The following is a 12550-nucleotide window of genomic DNA, read 5'->3' as shown; positions in this document are numbered from 1 at the left end:
ATTTATATCTCATCACTCATGCATATGATGCCAAAATGGCACAGAGTAACTGCTCAGAGATTAATTTTGTCTTTAAGCAGCAAAGGTATTTATTTCATGCAACACTGGGGAGCTAGCTGATTCCCACCGGACAAACTAGCTCCCAAGTTTTCAGTGAAAAGTCAGATAATTCATACAGTTTTCATAAGAGGTTACAACACCTTTACATACATATTCTTTTGATTTTGACACCTAATCGTTCTATTCATAATAGGTGGGATCTAGGTGGAGTAAACCTTTCAACTTTGTTCAATGATTTCCTGACTCATGGTCTCCTTATCTCCTTCAGGTGCCCACTTTATCTTTTCTAATTATTCAGAGTACATTCTTTTAACATCATCAGTGGTACATTCCTTTACTTTAACATCCTCAGTGGAACCTTTTCTTATTATTCAGAGTACATTCCTTTCTCAACATAAACAGACCATCACCCAGAGATTCGCACCAAACTCATCCTGACTAATCTTTTTAAGACTCTGTTTCACACAAAACATCACAGACGACAGCACAGAAATACTTGTACAGTACTATCTATTGGCACTGTTTAACAGAGTATGTTGCCGCAGGGGCCTTGTGTCAAGGAAAGAGAATGATGGGGCCCTTGATTATTTAGCCAGTTCCTCTGTAGGTGTCACTCGGACACTTGGACAGGGCTCCTTTCAGAAGCTGCCAGAAATTGCTGATATCAAAAGGGACACAGGTTCCTCTTTTCCTGTCTTCCTGTGACTCCTCTGCCACGGGATCTCAGGATCTTCTCGGTTTTCTTCCCAAATGAAAGTCACTTTGCCACCTCTCTCCAAAGAGGAGCTTTCACCCTGAACTTTTCAAGTTCAAGGAAAAGTGTTGCAAAATTCTTTTAGTTTTGCACCCAGACCTAAAAGTCTTCTTGCTTTGATTTATTCTTTCTGGCTAATTAATTGCATGCTGACTTTTATGTAGGAAGCCTGTTTTTTTAATCAACAGCATTTCTTGCAGTGACCCAGATTTTGGTACAGTCATAAGCAATGTGATTGAGATTTGCCTTATCTCAGGTCCTCACAGAGGACTGACAACTGGCAGCTGTAACCTTGTCAGATTATTCAGCTTCCTGTAATGAAAAAGATCTAATTTCAGCATGGTTTGAAGTCACGTTGCTGCTACAAGTAGCCTCCTTGTAGCATTCTACCACCTTACTCATGCCACTGTGGGCTTGCAGCTTGCCTCATCCACAGCTCTCGGGCAGGCCGCTGACTCAGTGGTTCGCCTTTCCCACTACTGTGCTACACACGGGAAACTGGCTAGGGCCCTCGCTGGCTCCTCAGCTCTGCCAGTGCTTGCCTGGTGGGACTGGAGGAGTAACTGGTTTCCTCTGCACCTTTCCTCATCCCAGCTGCAGAAAGGAACTCAAAACCAACAGTGTTACCAAGAGACTGCCTTGAATGAAGTGCCTTGTTATGAGCAGCTGCTCTGTCACTACCAGACTGCTCAGTTTATCTGTTAGACCCAGACCAGGCACAAGCACACGACTCATCGAGGTACACAGTAAGGGTCTTTTTTTCATGTTGGTATCAAGAGAAGAATGGTTGTTTGGCTGGAGTGGTACAGACAGGCACCGCCACAACCTGCCATAAAGTTGAGCATGGATTAAACACAATTATCCTGCCTGATGCACATTTTTCTGCAACAAAGCTACCCCTTAAAAATGCTCTGTGCAGACTACCCCACGCTTTCCAGCATGTTTCTGGTCCTGGACAGGGCTCAGCACCTTCAGGCATCATCCATCACCTTTGCTGAACCAGACCTTCATGACTGCAAGCCCCAGCCCCTGCCCATTGACACCTGATTGTAACCGCTGCCTGAGGCTGCATCCAGGCATTGCCTGTTAGACAATGCTGTATCACAGACTGGAGAGAAACTTGTTTTCATAAGGCTTTAACCTGCTGCCTTGAGGTAATGAGGTTAATCTATTAGCTGCCTATAACAGCAGGTTTTTTGCTACGTGGTAGTTGCTTGAAGGGAGATATGATGTATGCTCATTTTACCATTGCCTCCACTCACTGCCTAGGTTGTGACAAGAGGTAAGGACCTAGCTCGCCTGGTCTTTGGCTTCCAGAGTTATCAGGCAACAAGAGGAGGGTACTGGAAAGGTAAATTCTGCTTGCTTGATGATGATGCCTTCTGTTTACAAGTCTTTATTCAGCCATGCTCTCCAGCATTTTGGGAAAAGAGGTGTGCATGAATACTCCATTTTACCAGCTGAGCCATGAAGCATGGGGATCATCCATGCTGAGATAGCAAATGAATTCCTGGGTAAAACTTGAATCTTGAAACCTGCCTTTGCTTTTCCACTGGTTTCATGGGATTTGTAACTGACGTGAGGCTGCAATTTCAGGCTGTAAAGGGCCAAGTACAAGCTGCCTGAGCACAAGCAATGCTGGAACTGGGCCTCCCTCTCTAGGCAGCTCAGACTCCTGGGGAAAAAAAAAGATAAATCCATCTAGGGGAAAATATCCATTAGTATGAGCCCACATGGTTATTACCAGGAGCAACTGAAGACCTGAGGTTATGCTGGAGGGTGCCAGGCCACGCTACCCAAAGGCATCCCACAGCTAGAGTGTGGAAAATGCATTTTCCAGTGAGAGGTGGCAGAGCTGGTTGGGGACCAGAGCAGGAGAAAGCTGGACTGCCGCCACTTTCCTCCTCCTCCTTGATCTCCTTCCCTCCCGCCGAGAGAAGGTGCTTTCCCCTTTTCCTGGCCTTTTCCCTTCCCAGCAGCTGCTGCCGGCGCCCCCGCCGCCTCTCCCGCGCTGCTCCAGCACCGCTCCCTGGCAGCGCCCGCGCAGTGCAGGCAGCGCCCGCGCAGGGCAGGCAGCGCTTTCGCGGGAGCAGCCGGGGCCCTGCTCGCTGAAGTTCTGTGGATGTCTGCAGTCCGTCGGACTTGTCTGGGCTACAGCGCCGATTACGCGCTGTGTGAGCTTTATTTGGGAGCCCACCGCAACGTGCGCGGGTTTGGACACTCACGGTTTGAATGATGCATTTGTAGCTGGAGCTCTGCATAATGTTAATTCGAGCTAGATGACAAGCTCTAAAAATACGTAAGAATTTTGCCCTTGTGCATGGACCTGTTCGTGGCAGCAGTTACAGCTTGGCTCAAGAGTTTTAACTTCTTTCACACAGTGGGCAAGGCAAAAAAAGGTCTTTGCGTCAGCTAGGGAATGAACAGCCACTTAACACAGCAAGCTGGGAAAGGGCTGACAGGAACCCTTGAAAGAGGCTGCCAGAACTGCACACACTTTCAAGCTGCTTTCGGACAGTTGTTTCAGTGGTGACCAGGCTGTGCAACTACAGCGACAAAGTTTTGCAGAACAAGAGCTGTTCCAGCTCTGGGTTTCCTTGGCGCCTTCCTACCACGACGAACTCCAGCCCTTCTTCCCATTTCCACCACATTTACGTGAATGCAGACTTGAGACGGCTTTGAGTCCCTGTGCCTTCTGGCAGCGTACAGTCCATGCAGTTGCCCACTGCCCATTTCCCTGTAAGAACCTTCCACTGCTCCGTTGGGACTGGAGGCACATGGGGAGATGGGCCTTTTGGAGGCACACAGGCTCTTAACCACTGCATGCACATCAGCGTTTCTGACAGATAGTGCATTGCCCTCTGCCTTTAGACTTTTTGTTTTCCTTCTTCAGTTCTAACTTTATAGTGTGGTCTTGTTCAGGGTGTGGCACCAGGTCCTGGGGCTCTGTGGTCAGTTCCTGCATTTTGGGGACACTAGCTAGCTCTGAAATATGGTAGTTTTCACAACTGCTTGTCTGAATTGGTAACTGTAAACAAAGATATGGCTTGGCTCTGCTGTTTTCTCAGCTTGTCCTTCCATTTTGTCAAGCTCATCTCTGCTTTGGTAAATGCTCCTGGCAGACCAGATTTTATCTGCAGCATCATGGACTTGCTGTTCAGATGTCAAGGCTTGGCAGGCTGCAGGGGCAGGCAAGCTGTTAGCGAGGGTCAAGACTTTGCAGGGTGTGAGAGAAAACACTGTTTTGAAGACAGGTGCTCTGGTAGTGACAGAAATGCCTGGTTCACCTCTATCTCTGCATCAACTTCTCAGCCTCTCATTTCAGTGGTAACACCAGGTGCCTGGGAGCCCTTATCCCAACACACAGCACCCCATGACAAGAGGGAGTGCCATTGTCCTATTTTCTGCTTTCTCTTTCTGCATTAACACAGGCTTTTTATCCTCAAGGTAATTGTGTAACTCAAAGGACAATTCCTGCCCCTTCCTATGGCCTCGATAAGCTGCCTGAATCCAGGTGGCAGCTTTGTTCATTTCATCCACTTCTCCTCAGGTGCAATAGCTCCGCCATATAGCCTGAATGGTGGTAGCTGACAGACTTCCTTTTGGGAGCCACTGTATCTGGCATGGGAGGGTGGGGGACTGCCTTGGAGATACCGCAGCAAAATGAAATGCTTTCTCAGAAATTGGATGAGGTCTACAAGCTCTGTTCCTGCCTGTGTCTGAGGGCATTTTCTCTTTATAATCTTTGCCTGAGTTAGCAGAGGTGGTTGTTTTGTAGGTCCACATCATCCACACACAATTCACAAGGAGATTTCTTTGCAGCTTTAGAAATATGGCACAGATTATTCTCTACTGCCCAAAAGATGAAAATATATTTTCTAGGAATGCTTGGAGGCCCATATTCTTTTGTATCCTTCATCATCATGCTACTGGATGTGGTGCTTGTGGCTTTTTTCACAATATTTCAATAAAAAGAAAAGCAATTGCTCTTGTGCATTTTCTAATGCTGCTCTATGTCTCTTGCTACCTGCTTGGATTATAGAAAAGCAATTATTTCCACAGTTAATAAGTTCCACATCATGTGCACATTCAGCCTGTGTATTAGGAGTTGCGTTTCTGTGGGAAAATGTTATATATTATTGTATATGTTATGTATTATGTCTATATATTACACACACAAATCTGTAAGTACACAATAGCCTTACCAGGTTGTGTTTCATGAACATAACCCTCATACTCAAATTTTTGTACCTTGTGAGTAGTTCTACATACTTTTTTTTAAGCTACTATTTTTACAGAAAATGCAGCAGCAGCACCAATTGCCTCAGCCACATTCAGCCTCACAAAACTCAGGGGCTGAGAAACAGCTCTTCACCATGGGCTACAGGACAGAAGCCTGTGTCCTCATCTTTAGCTTTCAGATATAGATTGGAAGAGGACAGGAGGGGGAAAAAAACCCCAAACAAGTGTTAAATCCTTGTTTGGGCGCCAAGGGGGCCACTCTCCAGCTGATTCAAACTTGTTCTGACCATTTCTCTTCACCTTGAGAGCTCTTCAGAAACTCCCCTGCCAACTGTTCATCAGCATCACGTCTTGTCACCCCTTACATGCCCTCCCTCTAAAAATCAGAGCCAGAAATGTTAAAAGGCTCCCTGTCTGGCTGACAGATTATGGCCACCCCATTCAGGCACTGCTTTGCTGAGGTCTTACATGAGAAGATGCTGAAGTGGTGCAAAGGGAAACTGAGCCTGCTCTGCTTAGAAATGGTCCCTCTCCAAATGGTTGCTGGGTTCACTTAAGTTAGGAACCACTGGCGATGCCAAGCATCTTCAGCGACCCAGGATCCAGGCTGTTTAGTCCTCCTGTGAGCAAGACCACTGATGTTTGACATGCATCCATCTTTTTTCATGATGACAAAGGACTGCAAGTCTTGACCAGGAAGAAGAAGGTTTGGGCCCTGGGCTGGACCCAGCCTGGACTCCTATTTTAGATCCTGTGGCATGTGAAAAGCGAAGTCCACTGACTCAGCTACATTACAGCCAAGAATTGTACAATGTGGGAATTTCAACACAGCAGTCAGGACACTCAGCTGAAGAGGGCAGCTCCCATGAAGTTCATGCATTTTACTTTGGATCATCCCTGGTTAAAAAGCAGAAACTGCTCTGGCAGCAGCCAGTCAGCAGATCATAGCCCACCTCTGTCACAGTGGTCACCCTAACCAGCATCACAAAGCCAACTTCTCCATGGGAAAACAATGCGGGGGGTGTTTGCAGGAGGTTCTTCATTTAATACTTCCCACTAACTCGCTTCTGCCCTCCTCTAGTCATACCACAGCAGGGCTCAGGCCAGCCCCGCTGGTGTTCTGAACACTACCTACTGATGGTTTGAGCTGGGATATGAGCCTTCTAGCCAGAGATGCCCACTCACCATGCTGAGTCTGTGTTGTTTGGGTTAATGTAAAATAATTTATAAAGAATAAGATTTATTCCTTCTGGAGGTTTGTTAAGATCAGATAGAAATGTACAAAGGTAGGAACTAAAGCACATATCTAGGACCGTCATTTTGAAAGTCTGTGGCATAATTTGGACTTCCATTTTCACTGGCTTATGAACAGAGAGTACACTTAAATGTAGACCCAGAAACCAGCTTTCATATGCAATAACTTCTGGAATTTCCTAACCATAACTTATTTTATGAAGCCATTACAGTCCCTTGAATGTCTACCTGTGTGCTTAAAATTCAGTCTCCTGAATACCCACCTCCAGGTATTTGCTTGTTACATTAAAGGTTTTCACAGTTGTGCTCATGAATATGTACAAACAAAACCCACTTGGACTTCTGAGTAGCACAAATGAAACTATGGATATTAGGTGATGTTTTTGTGGTTCTTCAGTTTTCACACCAGATGTCTAAGAGGACTGAGTACAGAAGAAATAAAGGCCTTGGACATGAATGGTGCCAGGTAATACCAATTAGCCTGGGACTATGGGAACACTTGATGATAAACATGAGTGTAAACAAAGCGCCACATATTGGATGCCTTCACGGTTTCTGAGTGAAGTATATTTTATATGTAATGAACAAAAATTAAATTTTGGGAAACGTATGATCATAACAGAAGGAATGTGAAGGTAATGTTAGCTTAGTACATCCTGTAATTATTTGGTGGCATATGTAATCAATGGATATATCTTAAAACTGTAAGTTCATTGAATAATTTAGTTTTAAAACAGCAAACTGAGAGGTTTTGACACCCAAAAAGCTACCTCTACTGGATGACATCTTTGATATCTGTCATTTGTCTCACTTCTGACAAGCCAGAGAAGTTGAGTACAAAACGCAGATGTTTGCAGCTTCATCTCACTAAAAAGCATAATTTATGTTACTTACAAAAATACGTAAAAACTAGATTTCCCTTTTGCGCCATGCCAGAATATCCTATTTCCTATGACTAGTTTTAATGGTCTGTCTGTGTCTAATCAGAAGAATCAACCTAATTAAAGTTATTTAGGTAACTTCATCCAATAGCAAAAAAAGGCTGGGTTGAAGTAACTCCCTGAACTGGGAGCACAGTCCGACAGTTTGTATTAGTATGAGGTGGCCCTTACAGCCAAAGGCACAGCCAAAATACTCTGCAAATTTCTCCTGTGGCACAGGGAACCTGGGGCTGGGAAGAAGTCCATCTCTCCGTAGGAAGGCTGATAGGCACAGGGCCAGGCCCTAGCAGGTCAACAGATGATGGGGAAGAGTGCCAGGAGACAACTTGCCATGGCTCCTGCAGAGCTTGCAGAACAAATGCCATCCTCACTAAATGCCACAAAGGCCCAAAAATACCTTTTAGCAGCCTCAGGCCCTAGTAAAACAAACTGGGCTACTGTCACCCTTCTTCGGATTTATTTGTTTGCACTGGGGCAACTCTTCACATTCACTTCTAGTGCAATGTGCCTGCCTCAAACAATGTTTCAGTCAGCCAACAGACTGATTTCATAAGGTTTGCAATGTTTTGAGGCTCTCAGCAAGCCCAGAGAGCATGACGCATTAGCTCCAGATGCATCAGATAATCAAGCATAATCAGAAGGAGAGAGAGAAAAAAAAAAAAGAAAAGAAAAGAAAAGAAAAGACCACAGGAACACTTCAGAGTTTATTTCCTCTATGGGTAAGGGGGAATGACCATTTGGCTATGAATACTACCAGACACCTTTATTCAGTCAGGTAAATAACCATTTATCATTGCAGCTGGATTTTACCTTACCACAATCTCACAGCAGCACAGCAGACTGCTGCAGAGCCCATCTCCCATTGTGACATCATGTTGCCAAAGAAAAATGCTGCTTAGTCTTGTCTGAGAGAAGGACACTGCCCCAGTGTCCCCTCTTTTGCACAAGGCTGATGATAAAAAAACATGATGGACTTCCCAAGGATACAACAGTAACATTTCCAGCAATATAAAGCCCCTTGGGACTCAGCAAGGCTTTGCCCAAAATGTTCAGTTAGGCTTTCAGCATTTCAGCACAGGCAGGACTTTTACTGCTGATTTCTGTGGGAGGAAAGTTACACCAGTGGTGAAGACACTGCTCAGAAAGCTCTCATCTCCCCTGAGAACTGCTGAGCTCATTTTTATACCTCTTAAATAGATTGTCTTATATATAGGAATCAAGAGGCAAGTAGAATAAAAGGAAAAACTCATCTTGAAAGCACAGAGTGAAACCCATTGAAACAATAAGCAAGCCTCCCCTTTCCTCAGGCTGAACTCATCCATTAACCAGAAGCAGTCTTCAGCTGAGACATGCTTTTCATTCCAATGCTATTTCCAGCAGTGTTCTGCATTTTCATCTCTGTGGCACATTTTATGGTATGAAACAGTAAAATGCTACCAGTCCATAATAAAAGGTTGCTGCCCCACGTTCCAAATACCGCAGTGCTCAATGCTGACAACTGAGCAGGTCAGTGTCTCATTCCTGCATACAGAATATTAGAAAAGGCAAAAGTGGTAAGAAACATAGATGTTCAAATTCTGCAAGTATTAATAGAAAAGCTCAAATTAATCTTTGGTAAGAGGGAAGAGCGATGCTGTAGAGAAGCAAGGCAAAGCACACAAGAAAAAGTTGGAGAACATGAGATAACGTTCAAGATCAGAAAAAATTTCTAGTAGACAGAAGTCTTCTACAGTCAAATCTCATCACAGAGATGAGAGGTTCAGTAGACACCATACTCACAAGACTTTGTGATGATCATACTGTGAAAAACAAGCAAGCCAATGTCATGTATCGCATAGAATGGTTTGTGTTGGAAGGAATGTTGAAGATCCCTTTAGTTCCAACCCTCCTGCCACGAGCAGGGACAACTTACATGTAAGGGCATGTGTAAGTTTATGACTTCTTCTGTGACTGAAGGAGTAAGAGGTGTTGAAGGAGGCTGATTTTTGATTTGGTATAGGAATCAAGTCTGTCAGGCAGCATTGGGAACAACACAGGAAAGCACCACTTGCAGATATTAGTTTAATTTAATTACATCTTATCACTGAAGTTATAGACATGTCAATTACCTGGCAGCTACTAAGCTGATATACCATGAAGCAAAAAAGGTAAGTCATAACAACCTTAGTAGACAGGCCAAGAAGTAAATGTCAATATTGATGGAAGAACAGTTATCAACAGAGTGATACTGTTAATTATAATGTCATCATAAGCTTGCTTGAATATTTAAGTGTAAAAGTTATTTTATATATATATATTAGTTTTATGGAAAGTTAAGAAAGGAAATCTAATTTCGTCAGCTGATGGCAGTATCAAAAAAACCTCCACTGATACTATAACTGTGGTTTGTGTGTGTTCTTCAAGCTGAAATAGCCACATGCACATTCACTTAGGGGGACAGATGTGCTTTCTATTATCCATGACCAGATTTCCATGGTGTAGTACCTTAGTGCAAACCTTCCTCGCAGCGCTGGACACATAAACTCTGAGCAATTTCAGTCCCTTGACAGTGAAAGAAAAGAAAACTAATAAAAATATTTTCCTGCCTGGACTCAGAAAGAGAGATATGAAGATAAGAAATGAATGTACATACAGGCTATAGAATATGAGGTTATTGATAAATACATTTTTTCAGTCCTTGGACATAACACCACAAATATTCATTTATCTGGCAGTGACTCCTGCAGTCCCTCACATGAACTGCTACCACAAAATCACTTGATAAAAAAACCATATCAGCTCAGGACACCTACGAGACAAGCCTGCAAGTGTAGATCAAGCTTAACATACTAGAAATGGAAACACTTATCAGTAAGGCCAGCCCCTGTGGCCTGAGCTCACATGGCATGTGCTCTAGCAAGAGCTGAGGACTCCACCCTTGTGTCTCACAGCCAGCTTGGGAACAAGTCTCTCTTCATTGAGATTTTCTTTGCATGCAGGTACTACTTCTTTGGACCCGACAGCACCAACTGATGTTGACATCAGTGAACTGATGAATAAAGGTTTGATCATAGCAATACCAGAAAAGAAGAAGAAAAGCAAAAAAACCCACAAAACAACAGCACAAAAAAAGAGCAAGAACTCTGGACTGAGCTGTGAAAGCGGGTACCCTGAATCTTCCTTCTCTACATGCCAGCTAATGTGGTTATTATCCTAAACCTAAAAGTGCAAGTGGAAGTCTTGGGATTTCTTAAGCCCGGAACAAGATCTTTTCCTCTTAACATAAAAAAAAGTACTACTCCTGAAAATTTCTTCCTTTCTCAGCCATGGGTCCAGACTACAAAGTACCTGAAGCCAGAAAAGTTCACTTCCTCCTGCAAGAGACGTGTGAGGACACACCTGAAAAAGAGATGGGGATGTGTGACTAAGCCCTGCAATGGAAGAAGACCCAGAGGAGATGGGCAAGAATGAAGAGCTGGGGGAAGAATGGAAGGAATAATGACAAATTTTCATAAAGAAAGCTGAAATTGTCTTAGCACAAGGGGGACTGAGTGCTAACCTTTGTTTTACGTTCACAGCTGTATCAGTCATCGGACTGCATAAACAGCCTTCCCTGAAATAATTAGTTGAGAGTAATGTTTTCCTGAGCTAGCCAGGCCAGGGTGGGAGAGGTGTCTGTATGTGACTCAGCCCAATATAAAGCATAAAAACTGAACAACTCACAAAATGAGCTTGAAAGAGAGCAACTGGTGTGAGCTAGGTGGGTTTACACCATGTATTTCTTCCTGGCAACTGGGGACACACAGTGTCATGACAGTGAACATTTAGAGACCAGTAATGGGAATTTGTACAGTACATTTGTATTGTGATTCTGCTGTATATTGCAATCGCTCTACCATGCTTGGGCTGCAATTTCAGTATATTGCTGTATTGCTCTGCTAAATCAAAGTCCCGGGTACATCCACGAGAACCTGATCAAAGTGTATTGATCTCTGGCTGGGGGCTGGTTAATGAGCCCAAGACAACAGACGAAATCATTACGAAGGCAAGACCTCCTCCTTTTTCTGGATTACCTGTCCCAGGTCACTGAATTGAAGATCTCCCAGTGAGAAATCACACGTCTTTCAGAGACTCAAATACTAAAGAGTTGGTTCATCAACAGATGACTAGTATAGCCACAGACCCTGAACCTTTAATAGTCACACCCAGCAATACCTGAAAGGAGATGAGAAGCCTGCCTAATTTGTTCATGTCTTCCCTGTGTTTAAAACCAAATGAAACCAAACCAAATTACTAGCCTCACAGTATTCTCCATACTCCTCCCTAACTAAAAGACCTTTTAATAGCCCACTAGAACCCAATTAAGATGCGGAGGAGAATCACTTTTTCAGGGGTTCCAGGAACATGTGTGCTCAGGCCTTACAATCTATTTTCCCTGTACAATGGGAGAAAGCAGCTACAGGTGTATCCCTGTACCATTTTGCACAACAGGCAATCAAAGGCTTGACACTCAACGCTACATGAACTAACAGTGGCAGGACAGTGAAGATATTTAATTATTGCAGTGATTTAATTATGACAATGTAATGTATCTGTTCTCAAGAGAGGTTCTTAAAAATTTCCTTCCAACTGATTTAAATGTTTTCTTTGACTTATTTAAGATTACCTTCCTTTGGGAACTGTTTCAAGTTATTCATAGTGGATTATACAACAACTTTGCAACACATTTTTTTGCACACTTTTAAACTCCTTCAGTCTGTAAAACACTGTAGGGCCTTCTGCCCCATTTGCACAATTAAATGCTGCAGTTCCATCAAAAGATCTCTGTAAGAAGATAAATGTTCCCTTTAAATCATTGAACAGGCACAAAGAGAAACCTGTAATCACAATTACTGTCACTATTATATTTTTGGATCAGGTATCCTGTTTTGCTCTCATTTATTAATAAATCATTATCATGGCTCAAGTATGGCAGATAACTGCTGTGTCTAAAACAGCAGGAGTTACAGACCTCAACTTGCAGTCATGACAGACCAAAAGCATCAATGCACTTTAGCAGATTGTGTTTTGGTTGTTACAATTACACAATAGCTCAAAATACCACCTTCCACCCTGCCAAAGCCACCTGATGAAGGTGTAAGCTGACAGGAAACAGATAAGCCTATAGACTAAAACCTAAAGTAGATCTCAAGAGAGAAAAAAAGCAAAAGGGCAACTAGGTATAACTGCCTGGTTCCAGAGAAGCATGTAATAGAAGTCTTTTGAATCAGACTTAGAAACTGTTGTGGTTCCAGTTTACCCAAGCAAATTTCTCCTTGCC

This window comes from Falco punctatus (assembly GCF_963210335.1).
Source record: "Falco punctatus genome assembly, chromosome: Z".
Lineage (NCBI taxonomy): Eukaryota > Metazoa > Chordata > Aves > Falconiformes > Falconidae > Falco > Falco punctatus.
This window is presented reverse-complemented; position numbering follows the sequence as displayed.